This window comes from Pipistrellus kuhlii, unplaced genomic scaffold (assembly GCF_014108245.1).
Source record: "Pipistrellus kuhlii isolate mPipKuh1 unplaced genomic scaffold, mPipKuh1.p scaffold_m20_p_21, whole genome shotgun sequence".
In the NCBI taxonomy this organism is placed as follows: domain Eukaryota; kingdom Metazoa; phylum Chordata; class Mammalia; order Chiroptera; family Vespertilionidae; genus Pipistrellus; species Pipistrellus kuhlii.
In genome coordinates, this window is record NW_023425520.1 from 9414259 (window position 1) to 9422648 (window position 8390).

Sequence of the window (8390 nt, forward strand, 5' to 3'; positions counted from 1 at the left end):
GGGCACCTGACCTTTCTCTGCCCTTCTGAGCCCACCCCCTCACCACCACCACCAGCGCCTCTTGAGCCAGACTCCAAGGGAGAGAGGGAGCTGAGGAGGGTGGGGGTGGACAGGCTGGGACAGGTGAAGGGTGAGGAGCATAAAAGAAAGCTGAGGGCAGGAGGCCCAGCCCCCACCCTCTCCAAGCTCAGGCCCTATGTAGGCCATTTGCTGGAAGGAAGGAAGGTGGGAGGGGGAGGGGGGGGGGAGGAGAAGACCTCACAAGGAATCCCCGGCCAGCTGATGGTGGAGAGAGGGAGCTGACGCAGCTGTTTGTGAGGTTAGGAGGAAGGGAGGAGGAGGGAGGGGTCTGCATGGCTTTGGGGAGCAGGGCCTGCCCCTGCTGCTCACCACCACTCCAGTTTTTCCCAGACCATGGGGTGGGCGGGCCTCTACCCTGGAGACATGCACCCCTACTGACTCCACTCATCCTTTCAGCTTTGCCACCCTCTGCCTCTGCTTCCCACCAGCCCTTGGGTACAGACTCTAACCTGGCCCCTACCTGGCCCCAGGTCAGCTCTATGCCCAACACACTCTCCAATAGAGCCCACTTGGGCACAGCTCCTGCCACTAGAACATCAGGCCCCCTCTCTCCACCATCAGCTGGCAGGGGATTCCTTGTGAGCTCTCCAGCCCCCCACCTTACACCATGGGCCCAGGAAGTAAGAGCGCAACTCCTGTCTCTGGAGGGGGTCCTAGACAGGAATGTGCAGAAACCGGGCAGGGGGTCCAGGACGGGTGTGCAGAGACGGGGCACCGGCGTGGATACCCACTCACAGCCAAGCCCTGAGCTGGAAGAAAGCTGTGGGAGGGTATGGGAGGTGCCTGGTGGATGGAGTAGGCGCCTATCAGAGTGAGGGAGGCAAGAGGAAGCCAGATTGTGGGAGGTCATGGCTTTTAAGGTCAAGACAGGACCTGGAAAGTTCCCTCCTCCAACTTGCACCCTCTCCCCAATTTCTGATGCCCACAGGGTCCTTGCTGGAGGTTCCAACTCAGCCAGTAGGGCAAAAATATGGGAGAAAGACGCAGGTCTCCAGGCTCCCACCATCCCTCCCTGCCCCTCATGGGCTGGCACCCCCATGTCCTACCCCAAGCCCATGGCCTCAGTGGCTTGGGGCTGCTGCTCCCCCAATAGGCCTACCCCAGGCTTGGTCACCCACTGCTCTGGGGCCACAGCTGACCACCAAAGATTCCCAAAACTGGGACTCTAAGAGGTCAGCCAGGGCCAGATGGGCTGCGAGCAAATGCTCTATAAAAAGAGAACCGGTGATTAAGTGCCCAGGGCAGGGGGCAGGAGCACCGACAGCAATCTCTCCCTCCGGGTGAGTCATAGCGAGGGGAACCAGGCTCTCTCAGCCCACCAGGCCATCCTGGGTAACAGCTGATTAGACACCGCGCAGGGGTCAGGCCCTGTAGGTGGGGGTGGCAGGTGCTCGGAGAACCCAGCGTGGGTGTGCCCACAGTGCAGACTGCACAGACGTGCAGCACCTGAGTCAGGGGCTGGGCAGGAGCCATCCTAATTGGCACCTGCTGTGAACTAGGGGCCAGGGGCTCCACAGATGAAAGGGCCAGAGAGACGGCCTAGGCCTGGGCGGGGCTGGCCTGCGAAAAGAGACAAGATGGGACCATCCTGGGAGGTCAGTGCAGAGGTGGGTTCTGTCTGTCTACACCTCTGAGTCACAGGACTGCCAGGCCCCAACATCCGGGCTCTGTCTGGCCAGGGACCACTGTGACAAGAGGGCCTGTTTGCAGGTGGGCCCAGAGAGGGGGTGGCACTGGCCCGAGGACACAGCATGTCAGGGACCCATTCTGGTCTCTGGGTGCTGGATCTTGAGGCCCCGTTTCTGTCTGGGTAACAGTACCGAGGTGGAGATGGTCTCAGCTCTCCAGAGGGGAGGCACCAGGACAGTGCTGACCTAGGAGGCATGCCCACCACCCCTGCCAGCATGGCTCCAGGGTGGAGAGAGGCAGAACTCCCCAGAAAAGGCCCGGGATGGGGCACCCAGGCCCGTGGAGCCACGGGATAGGCCCCAAGGGGTATGGGAAGTGCCTGCGTAAGAGAAGAAGAGAAACCCTCAACTCTCCCGGCCTCAGTCTCCCTCCAGCGCTAGAGGAAGTGGGGTGAGGGGGTGTTTCCCAGGGCCTTTTGTTGATGTGGAATGCTCTATCTGGAGCCACTGCTAGAGCCTAGCTGGCTACCCTCTCACCTGCCAGGATCGGTCTGCATGTCCGCATGAACCCCTTGCCCAGCCCCCAGCCCTCCCCTCAACCCCCACTCAAAGGGAGGGCAGAGCTGGGCAGCCTGGGGCCTCTGAAGATACTTCTCCGGGAGTTTATAGCCCGTCCTGGCCGCCTGGGAGGGAGGAAATGGGCCTGGTGGGCCTGTTCGCAGGTAGTTGAGACAGGAGAGGAATAACCATATTAAAGGCCCCGGAGGTGGTAGGCCCCCACCCTGCCCCAGGGCGCCCTTGGCCCCGCCCCTGCAAATCTCACACTCCCCAAGCGAGGGCTTTGAAGTCCTGGGGGATGTGGCCCTCCTCCTCAGGCCTCCACTTTCTTGGTCTGGAGCCTCAGTTTCCTCCCTTCAGGGACGTGCTGAGCACCTCCCACCTTCTCCCAGGGCTGGGAACCTTCGGCTGCAGGACCCTTTCTTCCCCTCCCCCCCAACCCCAGCCCTCCCCCAGTCTCTACCCCAACTGTTGAAGTCCCCTGCCTCCCAAAGCAGAGCCTGGCGGGTGGGTACATGTCAATACCCTGCTGGACTGAACTTTGCCCCTAGGGCCCTGAGGTCTGGTTTGGGGGACTGACCTTTGTCCTTACCTTGGGCTCTGGTCTGAGAAACACGGCCCATCCTGGGTACCTGGCCAATGACCTGGGGTGGCCATACTCCCTGGGTTCTCCCCTCCAGTGGACTCCCTGGCCCTGACCCAGAGCCTGTCTGCCATCCATTTCCTTGTTATAACCCCTTTTCCACTATGAAACCCTCTGACTGAGATGCCTAAAGGCAGGGCATTCTGAGGTCTTGACCTGGCAATCAGCAGCTTCCTCTCCAGCAGCCCCTTGGCCTCCAGGTCTGAGCAGAAACTAGACACCTGACCCGCCCACGCTGCCCTCCGGCCTTGCATAGTTCAGTGCAGCCTGGAGTCCAGCCTCAGTCCGGGTGATGCACGGCCTCCTAGAGCGACATCCAAGGCGACATCCAAGGCTCTCAGGGGAACAGGATGGCATCCCTCCCACACACTGGTTGGGGGCACTGCCAGCCTTCCTGTTCATAGCTATCAGCCAGTATACTGACGCCTGCTGGGTAAGGCTACTCTCTGGGGTATGAGTTCATGAAGGCGAGGCCACCCCCATTTCCACCCTTCCTATTCCATCATAAAGTGGGACAACAAAGAGCAGCTAACAGATGACACCCCCACCCATCCCACCCCTCATTCCACCAACTGACCTTAATCCTAGGGAGTTGGACAATGGCTCCTTTGCCACCTACTGGGTCAGGGGTTGCAGGGGGAGGTGAGCATGGGCCATTGTTTCTCTGGCTCCAACATCCTCAATCCAGGCCCCTGGGTCTCCTATACTTTTGAGGACCAGGCAGGGTGCCCAGGGCATGATGGTAGCCCCAGGGAGGGGCTGCAACCTGGGAGCCCCCATTGCCCAGCCTGGCAACTGGGACAGTAACTAGTGAGAAGGTGTTAATTAATATTTAGCTACAGGCGGGCTCCTCGTTCATCTCTCTTTCTCTCTCTCTCTCTCTTTTTTTTTTTTTTTTTTATTTGAGTCCTTGGAGCGCACAGTAAACAGTCATTTGGCTCTTGGGCCCTGCAAATTGGTGTTTATGGTGTGAGGACCAAGACTCGTCCACCCAAGCATGGCTGGCTGGGAGGGCAGCACCCTCCCACTCATGAAGGCCCAGTTCTGTAGGGGAGCCTCCGCCACTCTGAAGGAGGAGGGAATCGACCTACTCCCTGCAGCCCAGTCTGAGGTGAGGGCCCAGCTGGAATGGCATTGGCCAGAATCCTGCTGGTCGGATGCTTGTGTGGCCGGAGGTGGCACTGCAGCTAATCCAGAGGGCTTCTCGGAAGAGGTGAGGCTTCCGAGGCAGGGAGGCCTCTCCAGAGGGAGCTCAGAAAGCTCACCAGAGCCCTTGCCTTCCTCTCAGGGGGGTTCTGCATCCAACCACAGCTCCTATCACCTCCCTCAACAGGCCCCCAGTCCTCTCCCCACACAGCAGCCATCGGCAGAACTGAAGACAGGAATACAGGAGGGTGATGGTGGAATTCCAGGCACAGGCAGACAGCAGTGGGGAGAAGGGGACTTCCCCACCTGCCTGCCCCTTCTTGACAGCAGCTGGTGGGTAGACAGGCAGGTCCGTGCAGAACTCCCAGTAGCCCCTCAGCTCCCTCTGCTGCCTGCAGTCCACCGGTTCGTCCTCCCTGCCTCACCTAGCACCACACAGCCTGCCAGCTCACAGCACCCAGAGGGGCAAGGCTGAGCGCCCAGGGCAAGGCTGTTCGGAAGGAGCCTTGTAGACTGCACGTGCTTCTCCCACACGTGCTTTCAGCACCCAGGCCTGAGCCGGAATCTCCGGACCTGAGACCATGGCTTGCATAGTCCCGAGCCAGCCCCTTCTCTGCGCCCATGGCTCCCCGGGGCCCACAGATGCAGTTGGAGTGCCTCAGCCTGTGCCCCTTGCACTCTGGTCCTACCCGGGGCTGACGGGGGGCCTCTGTGGTGAGGTGGAGAAACTGACCCTCACGGGGGCAGGACTTGCCCAAGGGCACTCGTCACACCTTTCAGTCTCACCTGCAGTTCACTCTGGCCTTCCTTCAACCTCCCTCCATCCCGCCAACCACAGCCCTCTTACCACCACATTGCCTTAACCCTCCATGTCTCCTGAATCTCTGCTGGGGACCCTGGGAAGCCAGTGCCAGCCCTGTCTCCGGGGCCCACACAGGTAGGGTGCCAAGGCTCCAGGGGAGAAGCTGTGAGTATGCGCATGGTGGGAGGGGGGGGGGCCCTGCTGCCAAGCTCCCTGCCTGGTCCATCTGAGGGGCCAATTCTCCCCCCACCCCCAGATCCACCCCCACCAGATACACCCTCTCTAGCCCAGCCCTGTGCAGGCCAGGCTGGACAAGCCAAATTAGTGCCCCTTGGAGCCCTCCAGAGAAACACCTTCTCTTCTGGGGGGAGGTTTGGAAGAGGCTGGGCCACCTGGAAGGTGCCAACCCCACAAGGTGTGACCTCAGCATGAGCTGGCCCCACAGCCGTGCCAGGCATATGTGCCACCAACGAGCTATGCCCTGGCATTCGAGGAAGGGTATCGGGTGTCAGGTTGACAGCATAGCATCCGGTCTTGTTGCAAACAGGGAAACTGAGGCCAAGAGAGGGCCAGGCCTTGTCCCAGCCTGGAAGTTTACAGCAAATTGAGGACAGGGTCTGTATGGTAAATGAGAACATGAGCCCCTTCCCAAGCTCTCACTCCCCCACCACCACCACCAGCAGCAGCAGCAGCAGCAGCAGCACGTGGGAATGTGATAAGGCATCCAGAGCAAACTGAAAGACCTCGGGAGCCCGGTCAGCAACTCAAACAGCTAGCATCTGATCTCACACAGCTGGAGAGCCAGCACATCCCACGTCTCCCACCACCCCCTCCCCTGCCCCATGTCCTGTTTTGCTTTGTATTCTGCATTCTATATATAATCTTGTACTGTGAACATTTGGGTTGGCGATAAAATTTCACTGGCTTGTCCCCTCACCCTGACCCCCACCCTGGGTGTGGCTCGTCTGCAGACTGGATGGGACTTAGCAGAAAACTTCACTGATAGGCAGACCCTGGTGTGGACAGTTCTAGCCCTCAGGTAGGGAGGACAGACACCCCAGCCCTCAGCCAATGTGTGGAAGCCAGTGAGGTTTGGGCCCAGCACCTACCTGCTCAGACCAGGAGGCCAGTGTGTCCTCCACCTACAGATAGTGCAACCCTTGATAGGGCCAACTCCAACCTCCTCTCCAAGCAACAAGGGTGGAGCATAGCTCCCGGACAGCGGTGGCAATAACAGATCTGGTGGAAACTCAAGTGGGGGTGATGCAGGTAGGGACACTGTAGGAGGGCGCAATCCAGGTGAGAAAACTGCAGGTAGGCACCACACAGGTATACAGGTGGGGACGCTGCAGGTGGCAGGGACGTTCTAGATGGGGATAATGCAGGTGAGGACAATGCAGGTAGGGACACATCAGGTAGGAACCATACAGGTAGGGACACTGTAGGTGGGGACAGTGCAAGTGAGGACATTACTGATGGAGGCAAGGCAGATGGGATTCTGCAGGGAAGGACGCTGATGGAGGAGACGGTGCAGCTGAGAATGATACAGATGGGGAATCTGTAGGAGACAATGCAGGTGAGGGAAGGCACTGCAGGTGGGCATGCAGCAGGTGGAGACAATACAAGAGAGCATACCACCGGTGGGGTGGCATACAGTGCAGGGGGAGGCCTCAAGCTGAGACACTCTCACAGGTGGCTCAGACCCAGTCTCTGTCTCTGTCACTCATGTTCTGCCATGGGCAGAGCTAAAAGCGTTGTGTTTCCGACCCTAGAGCTAGCCACTCCCCTGGGCTGACCCTTCAACAGCGAGCTGAGCCAGTCTGGCCCCACAGGATCCAGTGTCTACATCCCAGCCCAGCTGACATATGACAGCCCACCGTCCACTCTAATACGCACCTTCAGTCGGAGAGGGGCATGTCCACTTCCTGTGTCCCCTCCTATGAGGGCCTGGGGCCCTGGAACAGGACCGAAGCCTGCCCTGGGCCCTTCCCACAGCTTGTACCTAGTGTGCTGGGTGGCCCAGCAACCTAGCCAATACCCCACCCGACAAGCCCCCAGCACACCACGATATCCAGCGTTGATCTGTTTCACTGTTGGGTGTGTTCTTTTTAGATATGTTCCCACCCAGTAAAGGAGGGATACTTTTTCTCCAGAATAAAAACAGCCCTGACCGGCTTGGCTCAGTGGATAGAGCGTCGGCCTGCAGACTAAAAGGTCTCAGGTTCAATTCCTGTCAAGGGCATGTACCTTGGTTGCAGGTACATCCTCAGTAGTGGATGTGCAGGAGGCAGCTGATTGATGTTTCTAACTCTCTATCCCTCTCTGTAAAAAAATCAATAAAATATTAAAATAAAATAAAATAACCCAAGTGCTGGCTGTCCCGGCCTTCTCAGCAGCCTGGTCATCTGCTTGCCTTCCAGCTCTGAGTCCTGCTCCCTCTGCCCTTGTCCACTTGAGGGCAGAATAAGACCATTTCGTCACTCAGTTCCTCTGGCTGGCCTGCGCCTCACTCTCTGCGGCCAGGCCCTGAACATGAGGCCTCTGAAGGTTCAGCTGGAAGACCGCGATGCCCTTGGCCTCTCGCCTGGTAGGTTGCACATCCGCCTTTCCCCTCCCTCCCCTCGTCCATCTTGAATGCACCTGGGATACTAGGCGCCCTGCCCACCCCTCACAGTCATATTAGCTGTGGTGGTAGAGGCGACAGCCTGGGAGGGAGAGAGGCTAGAGACTCCCCCTGAAAAGGGGCTCCCCAGATTTGGTACCCAGATGGGCTGATGGGTGGGGAGTGGAGGCTGGAGTTGGGGCAGCACCCTCCGTTGGCGGGGACAGTGAGCTCCAAATGATACCCCCCCCCCCGCCCCCTTGGAGAGACCAGAACTGGAGGTGGCCTACAGCACATGGCAGAGGACCCCTGCCCAGGAGGGATGACAGGCAAAGGACCTCCCTCTGGCGCTTAGGGAAAGTGGGCGCTGGTGGCAGATGCTGGGACACCACGAAGCCTTCACTGGCCTTTTTAATTAGCCTCCTCGGCTCTAAAGGGCCCTCATTAGGTGGAGAATGTGATGGCAGAATGGGGTCAGGCAGGAGGCCAATTTTAATTAAAGTTCCAGGGTTCCAACCAAGGTGGTGGTGGTGGCCTGGGCAGGAGCGCCCCCACCTGACCACTCCTCTCCAATCTTGCTCGAAGGGCAGTGGTGCCTCCAATGGCACAGCAAGCCCGCCTGTCCCCCACTGGCTGGGACACAGCCGGGCTGGCCTCCAAGGGCCTGAGGCCTCCCATCCAGTCTGCATGGCCCCTCACTGACCCTGCTGGCTGCCGCCTGAGACCTGCCCTGCTCTCCCTCCAGTCACCTGCCCTGCAATAAGCCCTGGAATGATCAACTGGATATCATGAGTGTCTGGTGTCCGCTGTAAAGGCCTTGCTAGGTGACAGAAGACGGACAGACACAATAAAACAGAGGAGGAAGTGGGCAAGGGACAGAGAGAGCAGGGAGAGCTGTTTTAGAAGGGGATTGGGGAGACAGGGGGTATG